Genomic DNA, 26,130 nt, shown 5'->3' with positions numbered 1-26,130 from the left:
GGAAGACATTGTTTCACAATCAAGCCCCAGGTGACCCAGTCTGTCGTGGTGATGGAGGATTTCCCCTGGCATGTGCTGATAAAAACAGTCCCACTGTTCATTAAGGCACCCCGGTGATTGTGCTCTGTTCAGTTCCTCCCTGTGTCTGATCATCACAGCACAACCTCCGTGCTCGCCCGCTCGCCAACAGCTGACGGGGTGTTTAAGGGAGACGAATGAGCACTGACCTTATCAGGTAATAGATACCCCATAGAGGAAGAATGCGTAATTGTTCAGGGTTTTCATTTTGCCCTCTTTCTTGTCGAGCTTCTTCTTCTTCTTTTTTCTTTTTTTTAATGGCAACAGAAGGGAAAAATCTCCCCTGGTCATCACTTCATACACGCAGACCCTACTGGCAGAACCAGAGGGAATTTCACCAGGTTTCTCTTTCATTTGAAGGTGACAGATTTGTGTCCTTTACATTATCTGCGTGGAATCACTGAAGAAGGATGATGAAATTCTCTCTGGTTACAAGTATGCTACACCTGAGCAAAAGAAGTCTAAGGACATGTTCGAACAGACAAGAGAAATGCATGGAAAAATGCAGGCCCCTCATTCATTTCAATGGTAGCTCTTGTGAGAAATTACAGAGGAACAAACTAAATGTAATCAACCACAACAAGTAAAAACAGTAAAGACAGTACATGAAAATAAAATAAACCTTTGTCGCGTTCAATCCCTGGTAGCATTGCTTTTGTCTTATCCACTATCTTTAAAACCCATAATTAAATAATAATTTAAAAAAAACTGCACATGCGACATTAGAGTTTAGCTCTGTTGATAAAGCAGAGATTTCATGAGCCAGATGTGTTCAGCTCTAAACCTGACTTGAATCCTCCTGTTGTTTTTCATACATTTTGGTTTCTCACAAAACATCTAGTTTAAAGCAGCGATTTGTAAATTTTTGCCACATAGCCAGCATTAGCATTGACAGCTGCGGCATTACAAGTCTAAAGGAGAAACAGCATCAAACTTCATTCCTTTACTCTCCAAGAGTCGTCTCTAGTCTCTAGCAGTGGAAAGTAATCCAGCAGTTAACTCTTGTTTCGCTTATTTCTATCACTTCTTTTCTTCTACTAAAGTTAGCATGCTAATCAGCTATCCCCGGTCCGGGCAGACCGTCACATCACTTTCTCGCTGCAGTATCCAGTCTCCCCTGAAGAAGTCGCACTGCTCAGAAGGCATATGATAACCTCTTGTAAACGCAAGGATGGCTTAGGCTCTTGGCAAGAGTCTAATTCCTAAATGTGAATGCCAGCAGTGGCAGTGTGGAGGAATACTTGTCGAAACTGACTAAATATGTGCATTAAATTTGCTCTCTGTGCATGTATTGTTGTATTTGTATGTGGCAATATTGTCTGGTGAATAAAAGAGTTCCTCTGATAAGCCCCGCCTCGACCTGATCTGGTTTTCCCCTCCAAAATCTCAGATTCTGCCCAAAGTGCGGCACTGTTTCAAAGAATAATGAGTCAGTGAAAACTTGATGTTTACAACAGCTTGGTGGCGTTCATATACACGCATGATCTGTTTAGCAGCACAAAAACTTTGAGGCCAGCATTGAAATGATGTGTTTGAAAAAGATTATGTTATAGCAGAGGGCAAATCTTGCCAGAGAAAACCAAACCACATTGTGTGGTGTTAGTGAGGTTATGCAAGACTAATGGGATGTCAGTTTCTATCAGATCAGCCTGGCTCATGACCCTGGGTCAAAACAAGAAGCTTTACAGGAAACATTGTCACTGTGCTTTCACAGCAGCTTTTAAGATTTACTGCCACACTGTCTATAAAGAACATGCTGGTTTTAACAATCTAAATTGAAAACTGCTGGAGGGGAAAATGATAGTGTGTCACAGGCAGGGAGGTGCCAGCGGTGGAGGGGACCGTAAAGAGGCAGTGACAGGCTTGCGTGTTGAGACCCATCATGGAGAAATGATTGCCTCAGTTAGGAGAAAACAGAAGAGTGGGGAGGGGAGATTGACATGTGCAGCTTAAAACTTGCCTATTCATGCTGAACCACTCTTTGAGATAAAATATGCAATAAAATTAAGCAATTCCACACAGCAGATAGGCTAAAAGGTTGTTTACTGGTCACTGCTCAGGGTGACAGTCAATATGAGGCAAGAACAAAGTCAGGGGGAAGGAACAGCATCATCAACAGTGTGAATGAACTGGCAGCTAAACAACATGAACAAGAGGGAAAATAATGTATAATAAACAGTATTAATGCACATGAACTAAGGAGCACATGAGAGGCAGATTTGCAGGCAGGAGGATCACAAGGACAGTCAGGTGATCATCAGGAAAATCACTGAGGACACCTAGTGGACAGGTGGGGTATAGCCAAGTTTGGACATGTTCTGGATCCATAATACATGTACAGAATATATTAACTGTGAACAGTGTGCTCTGTTTACTCAGTTAAGGTTTAGGTTTTTGCAGTTAGTAAAATAACATATTCTATCATTTTGTACAGAAAGGAAATAACACAAGATCAATTAAACTACAACTTTAAAATACCACTGCCAATCAAGAGAGCAAAATGTTTTTCCAAAGTTTAAAAAGTATTTCTTGTTTTCATTTTCACCACCATCCACAACTTGTTTCCTCTCAATACTTCATATGACACTTTTTCAGTGTAAACATACTTTCCTCATATTTGTTTACATATTCAAAACCTGCTGAAAATTATGGAATTAGGGCACACCAAATCCCTAAAAAAAATGTCTTCCCATATGCTTTACTTGCATCCTTTCATCACACCTTCGGTTTTCCAAATTAAGACGCAAGTAAGAGGATAGAAACCGAGCAAACATTTAGTTAAATGAGACATCGTTTCCTTCCTTCTTCTGAAACAATGGCTGCACAGCCGCATCGTCAATCAGTGGGCTTTAAGACCTCTGCAGGCAAAGATAATGTGGTGTAATGTTCAAACAATAAGGAGCGAAACTGACCCTTTCTCTGTAACAAGCTCAACAAGCATAAGCAGTTCCATTTACTTCTCATTAAAACCTCATTGCTCGCTGCTCATGTAATATAAAACATATACAATAAGAGAAAAGGTGACAGATTTAAAGGTCATTTAGCTGAACAGCCTCTCTATCAACACACTGTTCTTCCGCACAGTCTGCTCAGATCCACTGAGCTGCATTCAACTGCTGTTTCTACAGGGACTGAGCGCCGCTTTGTGATCAGCAACAAAAATTCATTTGTTCCCCTCCAACCACATAACATCAGTCATACAGACAGTCCCAGTCCACTGGGAGTTCATCAGCCTCTTTCATGGAGGTCTCTACTTCATGAAAGGTGTAAAAATAATCACACTTTCTCCCCACTTGTACTATGAGTGTGTGTGAGTGTGAGTGTGAGTACGCCTGACTTTAGCCAAGAGTTGCGTAAGAAAATCGAAAACAGAAACTGATGTTCAGGGACAAAATTAACCTCAGCTGAGCGGTAGCAGCTGGGCTTACTGTACCCAGTGAGACAGAAATGCCTCACAGCTACTTGATACACTTTACTCTTAGTTTAAACAATGATTTATTCAATTTTTATATGGCTGCACAATTAATCAAAATATTATCATAATCGCAATATGGCCAAGTGCCACAACAAAAACGACACCATCTACATTTTCATATTTTTTGAAAATTAAATTCCTATAGTGTCATTAGCAATTACCAATAAATGACCATTCCAACTGAAATTGTGGCTCATATCGCAGTTTCAACATCTGCCGAAATAATCACAGTATGATTTCTTACTATCATGAATCCCATGAAGAACAATGAATTAATCCAGTTACCAAGCATTTTCTTTTCTTTTAAAACACTTAAAAGAGCCATACCACAGCTTTTCCTTCGTTACAGTGAACAAAGCCGCTTGTAGCTCATTCCTCCCACACAGTAAACAATGAGGCTTGTTCCTGTGATGACCGCCCCGAGTTACTCTCCACAGATCAGAATAAACTACACTAAACTACCACAGATCTTCTGGTGCCGTTTTATCAAGCTTTATATGCACACTTAGTTACTTAGTTCAAAACTCACAGTTTGGTTTGGTCCTTTGAATGATACAGTAATAATGATAAAAATCTAATTCAAGCATGCCCTTTAACAGACACTCACACACACTCACTCACACACACACACACACACACAGACAGAGATAGTGAGAGAGAGAGAGCAAGGATGGTCATGTGTATTTATCAGTTACTACACCATGCTGACATGTATTGATAAATTAACCACATGGGATTTGATCCCCAGTATGTAACCTTGCCAGTGCAGCAATCTCCTCATCTCACTCTCCACATAATATGTCTTCCCACAGTCTGCTGAAGGACATGTCTATTTCATGGGTCAATTCATTTTAATTAGCCCTCATGCCAATATCATAGGCAAGAGAAGTTGCATCTGACAGGTTAGAGGAATTCTAATTAGTGGATAATAATCCTAATCAAGTCTGGCTAGACTCACTGCTCAGATCAGGTTTGAGGTAACTATAAATATGAACTTCTATTTAAGGGACTGTATCTCTGCCCAAGGCAAGAGAATAAGACTAAGATGTGCCAAAAAACCCAAAGTCGGTAAACTTCACTACAAACCTCCACATTTCTTTTTCCAAATCACTGTCCCCTCTCTAACCGAATTAGTCCAGCGAGCCAGAGTAAAGGTAATTTGGCCCTGACTGATTTAGATTAATGCTGCGTGTTCTGCAGAACAGCTGCACGCAGTGGACCACTGCTTTACTGGTTCCACTCCCTGCCACTCTGCATCTCAATGACACCCAGAGAGTTCACTCAATATTCAACAAATGGCAGGATGAGTGCTCATGGGGACTCATCTCATGTGGCTTATTAATAGGAGCGACACAGAGCGCCCTAAGCATACAGTATGTCTTGTGAATAACCTTTAACTGAAAAAGACAACATTTTAATTGCTGGATGATGAGTGCCCTTACTTCCTGTACGGGTCGGTTCTTGAATACAAATGTAATGCAGTGCTTGGCAGTGTCATTGTCCCACTGCTGTGATGTAACCTGAAGTTTTCTACCGGTGCAACAGTTTAGTCAGACTCAGATATTACTGGAACCATTGAAAGAGAAGCAAGCCATCTGTTTGTCTTGTTAAAACTAGTTAACATTGCCCATCCGGAAGTAGTTCTTTGATCTACAGGAACAGTCCGACATTTTAGGAAATATGCTTATTTATGGGGCTAGAATGCTGACATTAAATTTTGGCATTGAAAATAAAGATTGGCATTGAAAACACAACCTGAACTGAAAAATGCATTGTATTATGATTCAGCGTCACTGGTTTTCAGTGAAGAATGGACAACTTAGAGTCTCCATAACCTAACCTGCATCTCTGAGGAAACTGGGCACCCAGAAGAAGCCCACACAGCGAGGTGGTGGACCCCAATCATCTAAGCACTGAGCTTCAGTCCCATATGTTGCAAGACAACAGAGAAAAAGCCCATCATGATTTGTGTATGTTAGGCAAAAGACTTTTAAACAAAGAAACATTTCATCCACTTATCCAACAAAGTGGTTTTCAGATGAACAGTATGAAAAATTATTTTCTTTATTTTCTTTATCTACTGTCAATATAAAATTCCCATCACAGCGCTACAAGGCAGATATACAGCTCTCAAAGTAAATGTGTAATCCCTTCTCTTAGATCGACATCTCCAGTGAAATTTGTTGTATATATAAAACAGTGTATAATTTTATTCTTTTAGTGTTCCCACTTCCTTGGAGCATGAAGGATACCAGATTTAAATTATTCCAGTCCCATACCCCATGATCCCTTCTTCCGGTGGTAATAGCCATGTCTCCAGGCAGCGTAGTCCCCATTAGTGACACTGATTAACCCCCGTGGTATCTGGCTGTTCACCACTTGATGTGGCTGGACAGGCGATGGGCCTGAGAACAGGCCAGTTCAGGAGAGAGGTAGCCTGAGAGGACTTGTTAAAATGTATGAGTCTTATCACATCTTATTGAGGCTACTTGATTTGCTGATTGAAACGAAGATGTACAAGAAAGGAGCTGAATGAGGTTTGGTATTGGATTTTCACCTAGGCGTTGACCAGCCTGCCAATTAGATATAATTTGAATGGTGCAGCGCAGATTTGTTCCCTCTGCTGCTGGAAGCAGGCACAAGTTCATCTTCAAAACACAAAGTGCATTCCTCGTGCTCCGGGCAAAGATATATTGTTGCTTTGATGGCTAGTTGATATGACAAAATTAAAATTGATATTAAATCACATCTACTGTTAACAGCTGATCCATCCTTGCTCATATATCTGACTCATCAATCTGTGGCCTCAAATTTCTGTTTTGATTGTGACAACGATGGATCAAACAAGACCAAGAGTCCACAGCCACGCAGCAGCTCTGTGAGGCTGAACTATGTGTCCTACATACTGGACTTGTTGAGATATGTCTGGACCAAAGTGGTGGACCAACCAACCGACAGGCTGACTGACTGACTGACTGACTGACTGACTGACTGACTGACTGACTGGCTGCACACTGATCCACACTGCTTAAAGAGCCCTGAGCTCTAACAAAGCATTTCAGACAGAGGCTGACTATACAGTATATGATCTACAGTATAAGAAAAAAAAATTATTTTTTGTAAATCTACTTTAGTAGACACTAAAAATAAATAGATGACTACTAACGAATGGCCACAATATGTCCTTAAGAATTTCCAGGAAAGTTTTGGGACTTTTTTTGCTTTGCAACTTGAAGAAATACCACTACAAATGAGAGATCCAGTCATCCAGCAAAAAAAAAAAAAAAATCAAACTGTACTGGAAGTGAGATCCTGCTAGGATTTTATTTGGATAGGAAATTAGATGGGCAGAAGAGCAGGATTACATGAAAGTAAGTTTGCTCCAGCTTTGCAGCTTCTTGAATCATGTACAGTTGAGAGGAGGAGTGGATTAGGTAAGGGTAGGAGGATAAATTTAAAACAAGGTACGAGCTTTCACAGAGGGATTAGGCATTTCAAATACATGAAATTATTGCTATTTTAATAATTTTACAATGTATGGAAGAGATTCAGGTAAAGGGAGCAATAATTAGGACGGCGAGGAATAAGAGGAAACTGGCACTATTGATTTCAGCAAAAGTTAGAGGGTCATTGGTCAGTTACTTAAGTACCAGTCATTATTACACAGTCCTACAGTCTTCCCCAAATTTGCCAGAACTTACAAGTTCAAGCATTGCAAGTGACTGAATGACTGCAATGCACTACACTGTCAGTACTCTATGTTAATATTTGGTTTTATTAAGTTTGACACTGTATAAAGTCCCAGAGGAAACTATACTGGCATCTGTAATATGTGCAATTAATTATCACTAAGTAGCAAACGAAATTATTATGATATTGCAGCAGCTTCATTTTCACATTCATTTAATTTCACTCAATGTGAGAGTTAAAGTTTCCTCACTTCTAAGATTCTTCCTCCTTCTGCTTCTCTTTGTGTCTTTGTTTCCCTTCAAGGTGAAGTGCACCGACTGATGGCGAGTGACAACCACAGCAGGTAATGTTGGCCCAGACTCATAAACATTAGACATGCTTGAAAAAAGGGATGATTTGCCAGTCTGACAGCAGACTTGCACCCTGCACCTGCAAATGAAAAGGAGCTCCATCACCATGCTGCCAAGTTCAAATAAGATAGTGAAGGTAGATCATTTTCTGAAGAGACTTTCTAAAGCTCTGTGTTTGGATTTGCCGCTCATTGAAAACTTTTTAGCTGTTGCAAACAAAAAGAGACATTCAAAGCCGCGCAGCATGATGCAGCCTCTGTAGAACAGAAGAGTGTCGGGGATGCAGCAACAGTGATGCTCTAAAAAGAGTTGACTCACACTCCATGAATAGTGGATGAAGTGCAGTACCATTAAATTGTGTTTTTTTCTAATCCTGAAGGAATCGATATGTGGGTGGAAACATTCGACAGAAAGTTGTATCACTGAGGATGTAGTCACAGTTTTGATTCTGAACACAAAATGAAGCTATAATCAGAATTCTTTGACTCTTGAAAACGTCTGAAACCCATATGTGCAGTATTTCATACTGGCTGTCGCAACAACAACTTGCCCCCTTCACAGCAAGACGACTTTAATACCTGCATTAATATTGATTAATGCAAGTTCAGTTGGTAAACTCAGGCATTCATAATTACCAACTTCATCACTGTCAAATAAAACTGATACCCTGCAACCACTCACTGTGGATCATGCCAATGAGAACAGAAGGAAACAAGTAGCAACAACCTGATCAGGAATGAGGAGTCTCAAGTTTTCTATAGATGTAGAGGTCCAGTTGGGCATGTGGATTGAAATACCAAAACATACCAAAGCACTATAGTCCATTCTGGCTCGTATCAGAGTTTTTCCATCCACTCTTCCATTTATACATTTTCTAACCCACTTATCCTTCTATATGCCATATAATGTATGATTTAAAAATCGTTGATGGGTTGATCATAGTAGTATTGACAATACTGATAACACAAGACCGATGGTTTGGTTTAGTAATGGCTTAATCTTCGTTTTCAGACTGAAACAAACCTTGAAATCCTTTTTGTGCGATGCATTTTTCAGACAGTAAAACTGCAGTCCAAAGGCTGATAGTTTTTTCCTTCGAATATATTGTTTAATGTTGGTGTTGAGTTGGTCTATTTCGACAGATGTGGTTTATTTAGTTTTTGCTTTATAATGATTTTAATTAACCACTTTTAGAAATCAATAAGGAGTAAGGAGCTCTTGATTTTTCCTCCTCTCTAGTTTCCTTCATGTAGTCTTCCATTTTTAAAGGTACGATATTCTAATGATTTCACATTCAAGGTTTGCATTATTCAGACAGGGTCGCACAGGATATGTTCATTTGGGTTCGCTTTAATACATCTGGCCCTTTCCTGTGGTATTTTCTGAGATGCACTAACAGGAATTACATGGTGGGGAATTGAGAGGTGGAAGGTGTTAGCACTCCTTAATGCCCCGGAGAGCTGGCCTGACTTCTTTTATCTCAAATGAGCAGATCAGAGGACTGCTGATGGATTGCTGAGTGTGTGTGCGAGAGATTTTCAGCTCTGCTGGTTGTACACTGGATAACTCATGTTGTGGATTTGCGCTTGCATACAAATAAGTCTTGCTTTTTATGTACAAGTCGTGATCTTAAATGTTATAAGACTGAAGCACAAATATACACTGAGTAAACATTAATATATATTATTGCTGATATTTTAATGCTACATTCAGAATCTGATTTGTGAATGATGTGCAAAAGGCTTTGCTCTCTACCACACCTAGAGATTAATCCATCTATAATGTCGACATTAATCTTAAAGTGCATCTGCTTTGCCAAGAGGGAAATAATCGCTGGTAATTGTCACGATCTGCACACACACTTCTTGACGCTCTTTGTTGTACACAGAGTTTTCCACTATTATTTCGTGGGTTGACATGGCATTGGACAGTGTTTGGTGCTTGGCAATGTGAAACTGGTCTGAAGCTCAGAGGAGGATGATCTATGAAATACCAGCTGGATGAAGCTGATTACAGTCCAGATAGCAGCTCTGGATAATTGAAAGACAAACAATGAAGACAGTTTTCTGTTGAGATTTAATAACACACGATAAAACATTGTTTCTTATCAAGACAGATTTTTGCTCTGCAAGCTCAGTGTTGTCGGGACCTAAGTCTATTACTGCTTACATTTCAGTCCTTCCAATTTCCTGTTGTCACACTCTCACATTAGCAGCTGCTACAATGACGACAGGTCAGCCTGTGATTGAAGTCTTTATGTGAGAGAATTCACCGAAGCCCAGGCCACAGAATGAGCTGTTTAGTATGCAGACAGACACACTGTATTCCAATTGAGGCATCACACTGTGATCCTCAGCCCCTAATCCGTGTTGTTCATGGTCACGACTGCACAGGAATGTGATCCTCATAGCAACCAAGTGATTAGGGATTTTTTTTTTTTTTCCAAACATCTCAGAATTGTATTCTGTGTCACGGACAAACTCTCCATTTTAATTACACTCTGGCTCCTTCCTTTTCTCCCACTTGTCAAATTCTGGTCTGCTATTGCTGTGTTGACACTGCTACCATAGTGGTTTCTGTGTCCATTTCATTCTGTGCTTATCTATGCATTTCTTTTCTGCTAACTCTTCTGAAAGCTGTTGTTCCTTTGATGGCAGCAAGGCAAAAATTGTGCAAATCCATTTTGTAAAGGGATCACAAACAGATGCTCTGTGTCCTCAGTGGAGACTGTGTGTATCTCTCTGTAAACCTTGTGTCTATTGTCTGAAAAACCTGGAGAGTAAATGATAAATGTTCACAATGAGATGCAGTACGACTTCACATTAAAGCTCTTGGGTTTGGCAAAATAGGATCAACCCGGTTACAATACATTATGAATGACATTGTAAATGAGTCGTTGTCTGTTGTCATTTCTAGACATAAAAGTAAATGGCACGCAGTTGGTTCTATGCAGAAAGGGTTGCCTCAGCTCAGGTGAGCGATAATAACAGGAAGTCATCCTCTCTGGTGTCTCAGCTTATAATTTCACAATATATTTTCTCTCCTGTCCTCTATAATGTTGGGGATGTTCATAATCACTCCATTTTTACTCCGAGCACAATCAAAGTTTTATTTTAAAAGCTGTAAAATCTCAGTGTGAGGCTGGTGGTTCAGACAGGATAAGCACAGGAGGCTTGTGTTACACGGGGAAATGTAGAGCCTTTACACTTTTATGAGCATACCTGTGAAGTGTCACAGTGGCTGAAGGCTGCTGAAGCTCAACCTCGTCTGACCTCGATACAGTGTCGCCCTCTGGGATTTATGAAACTTTACACTCTGTTCATGAACTCAGATCAGATCTAGGCTTTGCCTCATAGAGGATAGATTGTGTTATGTTTCCTTGTGCTCACACAACAATAGAGGAAACTTACAGGACAGGAAACTTTTAAGGGTCATTTAAGGGAATCCTGTGAATCACATAAGAGCTGTGAATGATGTTATTAGTTACACTTGTGCTCTAACAAGTCAAAATGTCCATTTCTGTATAATCCATGATGCAGTAGTTCAAATCAAGGACTTTTAAATTATTGCGATTCTACCTAATTTTATAATCATATCATATTTTGATACGAGACAAAACAATATGCTGGTTAAAAGAAAAATGAACAGGTATAAATATTCAGCTTTAATATAATAATAAATAAATATTTTTGCTCACAAGTTTTCTCACATCCTGACACTCTGACAAATGTGGCAGATCCATGTACTAGAAAACAATAATATTGCTTCATTTTCAAAAAATACAATTTAGCAGCGTCATCTAGCTCAGTTTGTTCATTTGGAAGTGAGGAGTAAAGATGTTTCATTACATGTTAGACTCATCAATAAAAGCCAGAATAGCCAGGCTCCTGGTGCTGCTCCGTGACCTGAGTATATAAGAACTGAGCTTACCACAGAACTCCAGGTGAAGAAACACAGCGATCAGTCGTGTAGTTATGTTTTGTTTTTAAATTTTTTTGATTTATTTATTAATAGGAACGATGCAGTTTAACTTAGTTTCCAATACAAAGCATGAAAGTAACGTGTTGCACAGAGTTTACACTATTGCTAATTTTTCATTTTTACATTTACATTTTTACAACCTAATTAATAGTCAGTTTTCATCATCCTAATTACCACATTACACTACAGATATGAAAGTAGAGTAAAATAACTATATTGAAATGAATTGATTGTGATGAGTAATCTAAGAAGAGACAACAACAACAACAATAAAAACTAAACAAACCATCAACAAGCCATCCTTCTGCCACTTGTCATTCAGTTTTACAGTCATTAGCTTCGGCCGTGAATGAATGTTGAGATACAGTATGTTGCACTGGTCCAACATTTCTCAGCATTCATGAGGTGTTGTCAGGAATGTCTCCAGTGGACCAAAGATTTTTTTTTCTCCAACATATTATAGCTCCATATAATTTTCATAAACTGTCTAGAGAGGTTTTCTCTAACGCCAGCACTGCATCTGACTATCCTTGTACTAGCAGTAATTGGACAGAAGATGAAGTTTCCCCCGGTACACTGACGTTCTCTCAGTATCTCACCATATACCAGTCTCTCTGCGGCTTATACACACTTCAACAGAGCACTTTCCTCAGTTGAGATGCAGCCTTCAATGAGCCGCAAAGCTTGATCAGTTTCTCCTCTATCTCATGTGTTTGTCAATGTTTGCACTCCTCCACCATTTGTTACTATTGTCTCTGCAGCTGCTTTCTTCTCAGCCATCCTCTCTCTCTCTCTCTCTCTCTCTCTCTCTCTCTCTCTGTCTCTCTCTCCCTAGCGCCTCATCAATCTCTATTCTGCAGGACTATCTCTGAATCTGCTCCAGTGCTTTCCCTCTCGTCCTCTGGCCTCTCTCCTCACTTTCACCACAGATCTCTGGTGTTCCCTCGAGGAAACCACTTGAAGTAATGTTTTATTACAGCTTCCAGGAGGCAGACTTTCCCACAGCTGCTCTTTCCTGATGACGTGCCTATTTTAAAGGCCCACGTTTTATATTCCTGTGGTGATATTTTACCCCTTTAATTGATCCTCAAAATTAGTGTAATTCCAATACTTTGTTTCATTAAGCATTTAACATTATTGTAAACTTTATATTGAAAACAAACTGGATTGTTCTTTTAATCAAGTGAGCCATTTATCGTAACAAATATGTAATTGAAAAGCAAAGTATGTCCTTACTTCACCGTTTGTTGCATTTCATCATTTAGAAACAGCACTGATGGAAAACAGTCTCAAGGCTCGAGAGGATCGCAGACGACAGACTGACAGGGTGCCATTTAACTTTCACCATTTGTAGCACCTCCCATATGAGACCAGAATAAGAAAATGTACCACTATATTAACAAGATTAATGCTTCATTTTAAGGTCATGTAAAGGTTTCCTAGAGAGAAGTAACATGGCCTTAGCTTTAGGTAACACAGAGATGATGTTCAGTTGGCACTATTTCAATTAATTTAGTAAGCCTTAGTTAACATGCAAATATGAATTTGTCTACAGTCAGTCATACAGTTCAACACATCTAAAGTATAAAGTTTACAATAACAAATGAATAATGAAAGTTATTTTATGAATTTATTATTATTTGTAAATAAAGGAGCTGTAAAATAAAGTAACAAGAAAAAGGATATACTGAAGAGGAATACTGAATTCAACCAAAGACTTAAATCTAAATAGCATATTTTGCTTCAACATTTGAAGGAGTTGCATATTTGCAGCATTCTCATTACATGACCATCACGCCACCTTTAACATAAAAAGATTAGTCTCAACCCCCAAAAAATTTTTGCACATACATGTTTTTATATGGGAGCCCATTTGTTACCCATGACTCTACCACTGACCTCCATATAATTCCTGTTGACCGATCCTGTGTTTAATGTAAACAGAGGTCCTCTCGGGGTCAGCGAGGGGGAGGAGGAGGAGGAGGAGGAAGAGGGTGTGCCCTGCCTCTGCTTTGCGATGGATTAGTAGCAGTGGCAGGTCATTACATACCTGGAAGCTGCGGCTAATCAGGGTGTCGGCAGAGCAGCAGGCCTCCTGAAATGATCGCCTCTTTTTTACCTTTCAACCCTCATCTGTACTAATGGTGTTGTCACAGCGCTGGCATTTTTATGGCCACCAATACCGCATTCCCAATGCAAACTCTGTGACAAGGTGTCCATAACTCAGGGGTTGTAAGATTCTTGCATAATAAAGCCCATAAATTGAGCACATGAGGACAGGGAAAGCAGGGGCAAATCTTTCAAGCAAAAAAGATTTTGCTTCAGCAGGAAAAGCGATTGGTACATTGCTGAGCCACGTAACGTGATGATGGGATTATAACGTACAGCGTTTAATGCTTTTCTTGGCATCATGTAAAAGCTGCTCTCCCAGTGCACATCTAAGTCTACACGTCTACACACTGCCAATGTCAATAACAGAGCATTTTTGTAGCACAAACATTTGGTTGCTATACAAACAAATAATCACGTATTTCAGTGAACTGCCTTTACAGTAAAATTGCAAATGTATACTGCTACTGGTGTTTCTGAATGTGTCACTCCTCAAAATTTTTCAAATGCATTTTCATATTTTACTTACAGTAATATAGGATCATCAGTGTGCGTAGGCTGGTATAATTACTTTTTGATCCTTGGGACATGACAGTATCATTTGTTCTGTGCAGTCAGTTTTCTAACTCATCCAGATTTCAAATAGAGTTGTGCATGTTTATCTCAGGCTCCTTTGTGTCAAGAGGCTTTGAGGTGTAATTAGTGTCTGTTGTTCGGACATGGTTCTGGTTCGGGTCGTCATGTTCACTGTAAAGAAAAAAAAATCACAGGAAATTTGTCAAATTTAATGTGGCTTTGAGCGAAACCATTTCATTTCATTTTTGGTGCCGTTCACATCTCACACTTTTAAACTAACAAAGAGACAATCTCAGATTTGTATTACCATGTGGGCTTAAAGTAGTCAAAGTCACTAAAATGAAATAGCTATTAAGGCTATTTTCTAATAGGAGTTGGTTCCTGGCTAAAATAAAGTACATTTATAAATTAGATATTACCCATGTTAAGTCAGTTATGTTATTATTAGCAGATGTTTTGCATCATAACTGACAAATATACAAACAATCTCTCACAATTAAGAAACCTCAGTATTAAGAGACACATTTGACCGTATCAGCACAGAATAAAATCACATGGATCTCAATTTGTTAATGTTTGCTTTCTAATAAGATGTTTTCAGTGGATCCACAGCCAAACTTTCACTATTCATGCTACTCTTCACTGCCTTATACAGCAGCTGCTTTGGGGAAGAAATTAACAACATTTTGGGTAAGAATCAGTTTTATGATGAAGGATGAGAAAAAAACAGGGTTCAGGTCAGACATGGTGAGAACTAAGCTTCAGTATATGCCTAATAAGTTCCCCTAGGCAAAGTTTGCTTTATACTAAGACATCTAGAGAGTCTTTTGAAAGTTCTCCGAATGAATTTAATACTTTCAAGTCTTAATGCATTATTTATCTTTTGGGGGTCACTCCACGGGTACAAAATCTATACCCGCAAACGAAAACAAAGACGTATTTCCTCTGGTGTTAGGTTATGACAATCCCACTGAAATCTCAAGAAAACATTTTTCTTTTATGCATTATGAAGTTTTACCGCCTGCGCTCTGTTCTCCTTCTGTCGAGTCCCAGCGGTTCCACTTAGCACATATTGCACCATTTATTTTCATTATACTCTGACACTGTGGCTACAGCCTAAAACCAGCAGCTCATCATCTCACTGCTTTCTTTGTTTTAGTTCTCTGTGGGCCACAAAACTTTCCACCAAGTCTCCATTTATTGCTCCTTAATGTTTTCTTTTTGGAGCTTTCATTTTGAGAGTCAGATTTTATTTTATATTAAAGCTAAATAAAAAAAAAAACATCTTTTGCATGTCAAAGGAATAATAACAGTGTTAAAGCTTTAATTACGCACAGCTCTATTAGTTTTAAGCTGGATTTTTAACTGCTGCCACCGCAGAGATAAACGGCAAACAAGATAGTCTTGTCCTTGAAGGATTGTTTTTCTACCACACGTCACTTCAAAGTATATACATTTGGTCTTTTATGATCAGGGTATGCATGAAATGAAATGAGCTCCCAACAAATCTTGTATCTCACAATGAATAATTCATATCTCCCCAAGGCGTGCATGTAATCCTGCATGAGTATGATTTCTTGCTCAGTATGAATGAAACTTAAGTTTTTCGGTTAATGCACTCAGCAGTCTGCTGCTTTCTACCTGGAGAGCAGAGACCAAACCCACAGAGCCTCTGAAGCAGCGTCTACAGGACCACAGAAATGCCAGCTGTCGTGCTCCTGTCAGGGACGAACTGCCCGTGTGACAACAGCAAAGACTATGAGCTGGGATTTAAGAGGAATAGCACAACTGATATCACCTCTACTCTACTGCAGGAGTTGACCACTCTCCTAAACAGTGGTCGTCCAATCATAGTTTAAGAGCCATAGTTCAGAGTCCTGCATTGACTCGCAAACATTGTATGTAACATTGTGTGTGTAACATTGTGTGAATATCTTAATTCACAATACACAAATGCAGACAGACGGCAGATTAAATAAACATGAGCATGAAAAAAAAACCGAGTTATTTAAAACATCTAAAACAGAGTAATTTTTATCAAGCCTAATCAGCCACTGTGATTTTCTTTTAAAGATGAACGACAACACCGCCTCTCACCCATCAATTCATCATCATTCCAGGACTGAGAGTGGGGCTGACTGACAACAACTGGGAGTCGCTTTAAATATGTGCATAGACGATTACTGCAAAACTGGTTATCTTTGTGTCACTTTGCATTACAGCAACTGAGCGAGTGCTTTGCACATCTCAATGGGACAGTACATTATGCAAACCTGCAGATTCCCTCAGACCATCTATCATGCAAGCCCTGCATAAATGAACGAGGTTTTAAAGCTTATGTCTGTGCAGCCTATGTGTTTAATTAACGTTACAGGAACAGGTATGAGATGGACAACAGGTGCAGGTTTGCAGAATTGGAACCCCTGCAGGACTCTGCTGTCAGTCTTTGTGTTTTCCACACGTAGAACCAGCGCACACAGAACTGTAGTATGAGCAATACTGGAGGATCACAGTTTTGTGCCTTTTAACACAGCACCTTAATTCACCCACTTTTGAACCAGCTGCAATGTGAATCCACAAAAAACAAGGGCAAAGGTAAAACAAATGGATTACAGCGAGCATTTATCTGCTCCTAATTCAAATTGCCTGATCTTAGCATGTCCACCTCAATAGCTTACAGGCCAAGCAGCACATAATTACTGCAACAACATTAGTTTGTGTGGTTACTCTCAAAAAAGCCCTGTTCACAAGTACATCCACTACGTGTTTTCTAGATGCTATAGAGTGACATTAGCAGCTTTGTGTGCTTTAATGAAATTAGGAAAGTTTACGCTTCAGCAGCTCCATCAGGGTTACCATGGATACTTTACATTTGGCAAAGATATCACTTAGTTATTGTGTCTGAAAATACAAACAAGTATGTAAGCTAAGCTGCCAAACAGTGCTATGTTAGAATCTTACATTTTCTTATCATACTTACAGGTCAAACTAGTTCCACACTGCACTGCTACTTTATGTCTTTTACACTGGTCTTTGCCTGAGTCCTTTAACATGGCGCCACAGACTAAATACACCCACTAGTGAACCAGCTTCAGGTTGAATTGATTTAAGCTGCAGATAGTTTTCAGTGTTGCCGATGCACATCCTAGAATTTTAAACTCTGTGACTGGATGTTTCCTGCCAAAATGAGCCTCAAAATCTACCTCAAAGTTTTTATCTACACAAGCTTTTACAGCTTGTACATTACAGCTCTTAATCTTTTCTCGGGTGATTTCACCAGGAGAGTTTCATGTCAATTCAAGCTATGGAAGTGCTCCAACTGTGAGTCACGCAACATTGTCTGTCTTATGGAACCAGGGGCACCAGACCTCTTTCTGGTCATGAAATGGCCAAAATGGTTATCGCTGTCAACTAAGCAGCTTAGCCAGTAAAGTCTCTGAGAGAAATTACAAAACCATCGACTTTCAGACTTGGAACAAAACAGCTTGGCTGTCAACAACCCCTGTGCCTGTGCCTGTGCCTGCGTTTTATCATCACTATAAAGTTGGAAGCGTACCGATCGCCGCTCTGCCCTGCTGTTAAGCTGATTTTTTACAGCTTGACACACTGCACCAGAGTTCTTGTTGTTCATAAGACACATGAATTCGCCAGAGGGGCACATGCCAGTTTATTGGGCGGTATTTGGCAACGCTGCACTTGAAACTGTAATAAAAACCCATCTGTTAGAAGGCTGATGCTGAGCCAGTGAATGTGTGTTTTTGTGTAAAAGTATGTATTAGTGTGCAAGTGTGTGCGTGTGTGCATGTGTGTGTGTGTGTGTGTGTGCGTGCATGGGTGTGTACACTTGAGGATCTGGCCAACAGTATCAAAGAGTCCTCCTCTCTGTTTTAAGCTGGGATTGTGAATTTCAGATGTTTTTTTCTGAAACCAGAAGCACACTATTTCAGTTGCTAGACATATACATGCAGCTACAAGGGGATGTTTTGATGAAGATTTCATGTAAGACAGAAAACACAAGCCTCTGAACACGCTGACACGATCCATGTCGTCCTCACACGCTGTTGAGCTGCGTACCCAATGCATTTCAGCAACTGTGAACACTCAGTGTTGAACCTCTCATTTCCTTTTGGCAATGTATAATAGTGTTGTCATGACAACGGGGTATAGTGATAGAATTAAGTAGCTGCGCACACAAGCAAACGCAAAATTGATTGACTCTGCATAATGCACCCTGAATCGCTCTCTCTCTCTCTCTCTCTCTCTCTCTCTCTTTGGGAATGCTGATGAACACAGGAGGAGTCTCATCAGCGAACAAACATACTGCAGGATCTTACACACATCTTACAAATTAAGTACTATATATTTTAAGCTTGGCAGGGGCAGATGGACCTCAGTCTTTCCTCATGATACACCCTACACCTTTCAGTTTTCTTTTCTGGAACAGGCAGATGTTTTGAAATTCGAGATTTAATACATTTTACCTATCTCGATAATGTGTGATGGCAACAAAAGGTGTTGCTACAGTCCTGATTTCTTGCAGTGAGGCTGGCTGGGGATGAATGTAAGAAGGGAAATTGAATGCATGTTATTTTCAGTAGCATACAGTCACATGATTTAAACCTGAGTGTGAAATGTGGTAATGAACTCTATATACAGCAAATGCATGGAGATAATCAGTGCAACGTGTCAGCATGGTAAAATGTTATCAAAAGTCTCAGATTTCAGAGAGCTATTGCACAGGAGTTTGCTTTATAGTTGCTAGCCGAGTGGGACAAGAAACATCATCGCCTGGGGAGATTTTCAAGTACAAGCTTTGCTTTAGAAATCCATTGTTTCATTTTTTTTTGTCTTTACATATGAAGGGACATAATAAGTACAAGTGACAACAAAGCACCCACGACTGTTTCAAATTCAGACACTCTCAATCAAAAATGAAGAAAGACAGACAATCCTATAACCAGCAGCCCACTGTAGCCAAAACAAATACTCTCTTATTAAAATGTCTGTCCTCCAGTTAACTGGCTTAGGTTTTCTCCAAACACAGGCCTGTGAGGAACTTTCTATTTGTGAACTATTGATGGGCATTATACATTCTTCAGTATTATATGAGAAGAAAGCCCATGAAAAGATTTCATGTGACAGCATTTAAAACAGAGCCGCACCACACCATTGCAATCTTGTTTTTTTAATTTTGCCCTTGACATTTCTTTAATGACGACAGTTGATATTACACAGATTAACATTTTTGTGGGAATGCACTTATTTACTTTCTAGGAGAGAGTTAGATGAGAGGATTGATGCCACTCTAATGTCTGTACAGTAAAAAGCTACAGGCAGCAGTTGGTTTGTTTGACTAGAACAAAGACTGGAACCAGCAGGAAACAGCTGGCTGGGCTCCGTCCAGAGGTGGAAATGAAAATCAGGTTGACGTCCAAATCCAACGTTGACTAACTGACTTTTTATTTTTGACGTTTACCATTTGTTTACTGTTTTTTTTTATCAAGATGGTGTTTGCATGAGAAATTTGGAAGATGTTGGTTACATCAACAAAACAACTTAAAACCAACAAACCAACAACGTCATCAACAACCTCTGACATTGAGTTTTGGTCACTCGACGTCACAACCTAACAACACTATTTCCAGCTGCGTGCCTGCAGGGAAAGAGTCAATACTGGCTTCAAACCAAAGAGTATTTTGTAACAATAGGGTTCATGTTTATTTTTTACAGTTTTCTCATTGCATGTGGTACAAGTAACAACTAAATATCTTGATATTTAAAATAAGTGTTAAGGTGATGAGTTCATGAACATCTCAAATATGGCCAAGGACCTAAAATGTTTGGGGCTACATGTGTTGCATTTGCTTTTCTGATCAAAATACTGGCCACTGAGCTGGCCAGTAGGAAACTGAAGTGGCCTCGACCCTGCAGACAAAAATTGGTAGAAGATTAAAGAGCAGTTGACTGCAATCTGTACCCACTGTGTTGAAATGCCAAGGGCTGCTGAGAGTGAGCGCACAGAAGATTGCATCACCTCCTGAGCCAAAAGCTTGCACTAATGAGGGTGTATTAACACTTCACCATTAAAGAGCCAGAATAGATCTTGCTTGTCCAGCTCCCCATAGACTGGCAGGCACTGAGTCCACAGAGGTGGCATTGACGTAATCACAAAGCTATTGACTGTTGAGTTATTTGGTTATTTAGAGCAATTATTAAGTAAATACAGTACAATAGTTGATGATAATTGATAATAACTGTCACCATTTTATTCACACAGAAAAAACACAGAGAATTATTTGACTACAATTTTAAATATCCAGCACAGTTTCATTCACGTGATGCACAACACACTCATCATCACCACCACATCCTCATCTATCTTTATTCGTTGCATGTTTCTGTCAGGCCACATTAGCCTCGGAGGGAAGGCGTTAAACGGAGAGGCGGTTAATGTGCCGCACCTGCTGCTGCTGCCAGGATGCTAGTTGACATCTTCGCCTTTCAGCGCGAGCCAGTTAAAATTGTACCAGAAATGAACAGCAAAGATTTACTGGAGCGCGAAGCTCTAACCAGTGAACCAGGAAATGGTGGAGCGGTTCTTGCCATCATATAATTTTTCCTGGACGGTCAGTGAGATGACAGGTAGAGACAGAGGAGAGAGGCTGGCCAACGATCTGCCTGACTGCAAAGTGATGAATCCTGTGGAGTGTGAAAACACTTTCCTCCTGTTGAAAACTAGTGTCATGGTGTAATGTTCATGAAGGGTCTTGTGTGGGCAAGTGACATGGCATCAGTTGGTGCTACAGAAGATGGGTTTGAACGTTTTTGGTCCAGTGGTTTGACAGCTGTAAATGAGGAATGTTTTTTCAACCACACGCCAAGTTCTGTGTCTTTTCATTTTTAAAATCATCGTATGAATGTTTTTCACTGCTGAACATCCTGCAGTCCTAAACCAATGCTGTTATTGTTGCGTATGAAGTAGTGCATCAGGAGAGGGATTAGCACAAGGTAAATGCTTTAGGTAAATGTCCTCAAAATCAAAGCATATCTTCGTCCCTGTTGGTACTTCTGATGTACATTTGATGCCCAGAGATTCCTGAGGCTCCAGAGAGGTTCAGCCCTCTGAAGAAGGTTTGGTCTCGCTCTACTCAGCTCAGTTCAGCTTTCTCCTCCACTTGACTCCCAAGAGGGACACTTTTCACAGAGTGTAAACTCTGCTCCTCTTCACCAGGGTATGGCAACATTTTCCAACATTTGACTCACAAAATAGACATGCTTTTGGAGGTGATATCTGCTCCATCTACATGCTAAAAAGCTTGGCCACTGCTAAGAGAGTGAGAGAAGACGATATGCCTTAGGACTTACATGCCATGGAGTTAAATCACTAAGAACTATGTCAAGGATTGAAAACAGCCTGCAAAAACAGTAATGACTGAGTGTGCAAGCAGCTGCACCCACATTTTAAGCCCTCACCTTGTGCATTAAATCTGCAGTTATATGGCTTTCAACGCTTAGAGCTTGGTTTAATATTCATGAAGACCTGAACAGCCAGCGATCCTTGCCCCCTCAAGAGCCAAAAGAGATATTGTTATTTGATATGGTAAACAAAGCACTGAAAAAAGAAGCAGAGAGGCCATTTGCCACACAGACACACTGTCAGTTCCTCGCCCTTTTTAGAATAGCACTCAACGTCTCACAGTTCAAAAAGCTAAGGGTTAAGGCCAGAGATGAATTATGTAGTCAGGCATGGTAACGACTAAGAGGACCCATAAGGGCATTAAGAAACGTGTACCATGATTCTCTTAGATGCAAAATGAGGAAGTGTAACTCTGTGAGAAGTAAAAAAACTAAGAGACAAAAAAAGTGGAGGAAGAAGAATGAAAACAGGACAGTGATAATCAAACCCAAAAGTTAGCAGGTGCTGTTTTTTTTTTACCAGTCAGATAATTAGACTATCCTGCCATTTTGTTTTACTTAAGCCATTCAGCCTGACATTATATTGGTGCCAATATATTGATGGGAGGGGGAGGTTATTTTGTTCTGTTTTGCCCAAACCAATCAGTGGTGAGTATTGTATTTGTCCCAATATTATCAATTTCACAGCTGAAGCAGTTGCTAGGAGGAAGTAACATGAAAGAAATAAATTGAATTAACACTTGTTATTTCTGCACATGGACTTATACAACTTGTACAGCTACGTCAGTCTCTTTCACACCTGTCGCTGTTTTTCATGAACATAGTTAGGTAGCTACCGAACAGTCGTCAATGGGCACAACGTCTAAACTGCCAAACAAGTTTAATATCCATAGTGATTCAGACGTCTGTAACTTTTTTATGTAACATATTGTATTATTTACATGTTGGCACATTGCTTAGCATTTTTCTAGTTACGCTCTAGGGACCACACACTTAGCTTAGCTACATATGTTAGTTTGTAAACAGATTTGATTTCACTGTGGCCGTAACAATGAGAATGTCTCTCTGAAAATGGCCAGCGCACTTAAACTGACCTGAAATCTAAACACAAGATGCTGTTTGTGAGCTTTGAGACAAGATAATTCAGACTAAATGAATTAAGGTTGTTTGCAGGAACCAGACCCTTTTTTTCTAACCGACTCATTTGTACGTCATATGAAAAGGGCTGCAATATCTCTGCATGTGCTGCTAAAGTTTGTATGATTGGCTCTTTGTATTTAATTGATCTATATCTATATTCTGGGGAACATAATGATAATGGAAATCAGTCAATGGAGCCCTAAAGGGATTTTCTGCCAAGGGTCTCCAGGGTACAACATAAACCTTAATTATGATGGTAGAAGTACATCAGCTGTCATTTTCCAATAAACACAAAATTGATTTGAATACAATAAATAGATGAATTATTCTTAATTTATTGTCATGTTGAGAGTGACTATTGTGTGCTATATTCTCTGCTGATTGCATCAGTTTGCTCAGATAGAGGAGCGTACTCCTCTGTTCTGCTGTCTAAAAGCAGCAGGTAAAAGAAGCGTCTGAATGTGTCAAAGAGAACTCAATAAATAATGGATGTCATGAAGCTTCAGTGGAAGCTGTCGGCTTTGAAATCCACTCCCTGGTTGAGTCACACTCCTAGTTCGCTCCTTTCATTTTACATTTAACGGGCCTCGTGCTGTATAACCATCATCTCGAGCACACATACACACACACACACACACATACACACACACAGACACACACACCTCATGGGGCTCGGGCTGTCTGAGGCAGTTAGTGCTGGGGAGGTGCTGAGCTCAGAGCTATACCAGGCAGGTGTTGTGTCCGTCTTAGGGGCTCACGTCTGCATACATCAGCTTCAATTTCACCCTCGGTTCTGGGCTTGAGAGCCTGGTTGACATCCACAGGAAGGGAGCAGACAGCAGCATCAGCCAAGAGGAAAAATAAACAGCTGTATGAGCCTCTTTTGGATGAGGCACACAGTGAAAATTGTAGGGTTTCTCAAAGCCTTTTAAGGTTAACTGGTTTTCTTTTGTAGTTGTGAGGTGATTTTTGAGCCCCTAAAATGTTGCCATCTGTTCACACTCATAAGTGGACAAAGCAGGCTTTTAGCTGTGGATGTCCCAGATGTCTAAACCCCAAACAAATCATTTTCCAATATTGCTGACACCAACAAAAGACAGCAGGTGCCTTGGAATTAAAGACCTCATTAAAGTTGGAGCAAGCAAATTGATTGCACAGCCCCCCACAACTCTAATACAAGTCATATAAACCTGGGAGATCACAATAACAGTTGTAATGTGCTCAGACTTTAATTAAAAAAAATATGCACCTTTTTTTCCCACCAGAAAATCTGAAATGCATGCTGTGAGCTCCACGAGTCATGGCTCTTGCACAGAGAGATCAAAGTCAGCAGGGTAAATGGCTAATAATTCATAAATAAATCACATACTCAAGCAAAAACAAATGCGTATGCAGGCTCCACAGATGTGAGGGGGGTCATACCTCTCTCAATAAAACCCACTGACATAACGTGGCCTTTCTATATCATATTATCATTTTCTTACCACATATTTGACATATTAATAAAAGGAGAATGGAAGAAATATCTTCAATCTGATGGAAAGAGAGAGATTTTACTGTGAAAAACTGAATCACCATACATATGAACAACAGCATTTACACCTGCATGAAATGTCAGAGGTATTTCATCTCTTACTCTGTTAAGAGCCTTGAGTTAATGAATGTAGCGATTTGGCACTATATAAATAAAACTGAACTGAAAATTGAATCCCTGGTGCAAAATTGCTATGAAGGTGCAATGTGTGCTCATTTTGCAGTGGTGCAAAATTTATGTAAAATGTATGATTGCAGAATGCCAGAGATACAAGGAGACAGCAGAGAATATCCTCCTTATATCCATGTCTCCAATTTGAGACCATTGTCCTTCAGCTATAATGTGAATCTTCTGGCTGTCAAACTGGGAAAGAAAGAACACTGGCTAAAGGCCACTTGTCTTCTCACTGAGCCCAGATCGTGTTCACATTGTCAGTCCTGGGCAGCTCAATACAGACTCATATCTACCCACCACTGTACCGTGTGAAGGTGAATCTAAAAATACATACACATTCAGAAACATATGACTGGGTTTGGATTTTGATGAGTTTGGTGTCACCCCCTGATCTCAACCTGCTTCACCTATTTTAATCATTCCTTGTGGCAACAAGCTGCACCACAAATTCTGTAGCCTAAGCCTTTATGGCAGCAGCCATCAAAATGCAAAATGATCATTTCTATCTCCATGACAATTAGACCCCAAACATCTGGGACACTCACACCAGGGTTAACAATCCAATTATTCCAATGCATACTGTAATTATAGTGGGAGGCAGCAGTTTATTATGGACATTGTAGATTTCCTCTCATACAGCAGTTGTGTCTGGATCAGACTGTGTAACTCTTTGGTCATACTCCTATTCTAGACTATGCTGTATGAAGTATTTCAAGAATATACTGTAGTTTGACATTTTAGGAAAAACTCTTATTTGCTTTCTTGCCAAGCGTAACACGAGAAGATTGATACCACTCTTGCAACTGTATGGTCATTGCAGTAGCTGGAGTCAGCAGCTTGTTAGCTCCGGAAAGCATAAGACAGTAAACAGGGGGAAACAGCTCGCCTGCGTCTGTCCCACAGTAACAAAATCTGCCAGGTGATGCAAACGCTCACTAATTTCTGTGTCTCATAAAGTTTAACTGATACAAAAATCAAAGTATAAAAATGACGATGTACGAGACTATTTCATGGCCAGAACCAGTAACTTCCTGGAGTCTCTGCTGGTTGCCAAGCAATTGCTCCCAGCCAAGAAATAGTCCAGTACATTCCCTTGGACATAGTCAGGCTAGCTGTTCCTAGTATTTATGCTAAGCTACACTAATACTAGCCGTCTTCAGCTTCATATTTATCATACAAACATGAGGGTGCCATTAGCACGAAAGAAATCGGGCGGCTACATTTCCCATAATGCAACAAGGCCTATTCCTTGAACCTCGACTTTAATTTTATCGTTAAAGTTAAAGAGGAAGTTCCTCTTGCAGCCAACTGAAAACACATTAACATAAATTGTTATAAAACACGTGAAATATATGTAAAACATTTTGTATGAAATCCACTAAGATCATATAAAACAGTTTGTACATCGACCTGTAGCCATCACTACCCAACCGTCTTCAGTGGTTGAAGTATAATCACCACCATCAGCCAGTGGATAGATAAAACGGGTGCAGAAAATTAAAGTTAAATTGACACTAACAACGTCAGTGTGAGATCCTTCCGCGCCTAATTGACTACTCGGTGTGAGCCGCTGCACCTGTCTCCACGCTGCTTCTCCCTCCGCGTCC

The 26,130-nt window shown here is 39.9% G+C and overlaps 1 long non-coding RNA gene across 1 annotated transcript; it reads right to left on the bottom strand.

The window, feature by feature from the left end:
* Positions 1–23,130: 23,130 nt before the first annotated feature.
* On the bottom strand, positions 23,131–26,021 carry LOC130183277 (uncharacterized). Its single transcript, XR_008829807.1, has 2 exons — positions 25,934–26,021; positions 23,131–23,622 (listed from the first exon to the last, which is right to left on the bottom strand). It is a non-coding gene; the product is annotated as an uncharacterized LOC130183277 (long non-coding RNA).
* Positions 26,022–26,130: the final 109 nt, after the last annotated feature.

This window comes from Seriola aureovittata, chromosome 2 (genome assembly GCF_021018895.1).
Source record: "Seriola aureovittata isolate HTS-2021-v1 ecotype China chromosome 2, ASM2101889v1, whole genome shotgun sequence".
NCBI lineage: Eukaryota > Metazoa > Chordata > Actinopteri > Carangiformes > Carangidae > Seriola > Seriola aureovittata.
The sequence above is the reverse complement of the archived record's forward strand: the minus strand, read 5'-3'. Positions and strand labels throughout refer to the sequence as shown.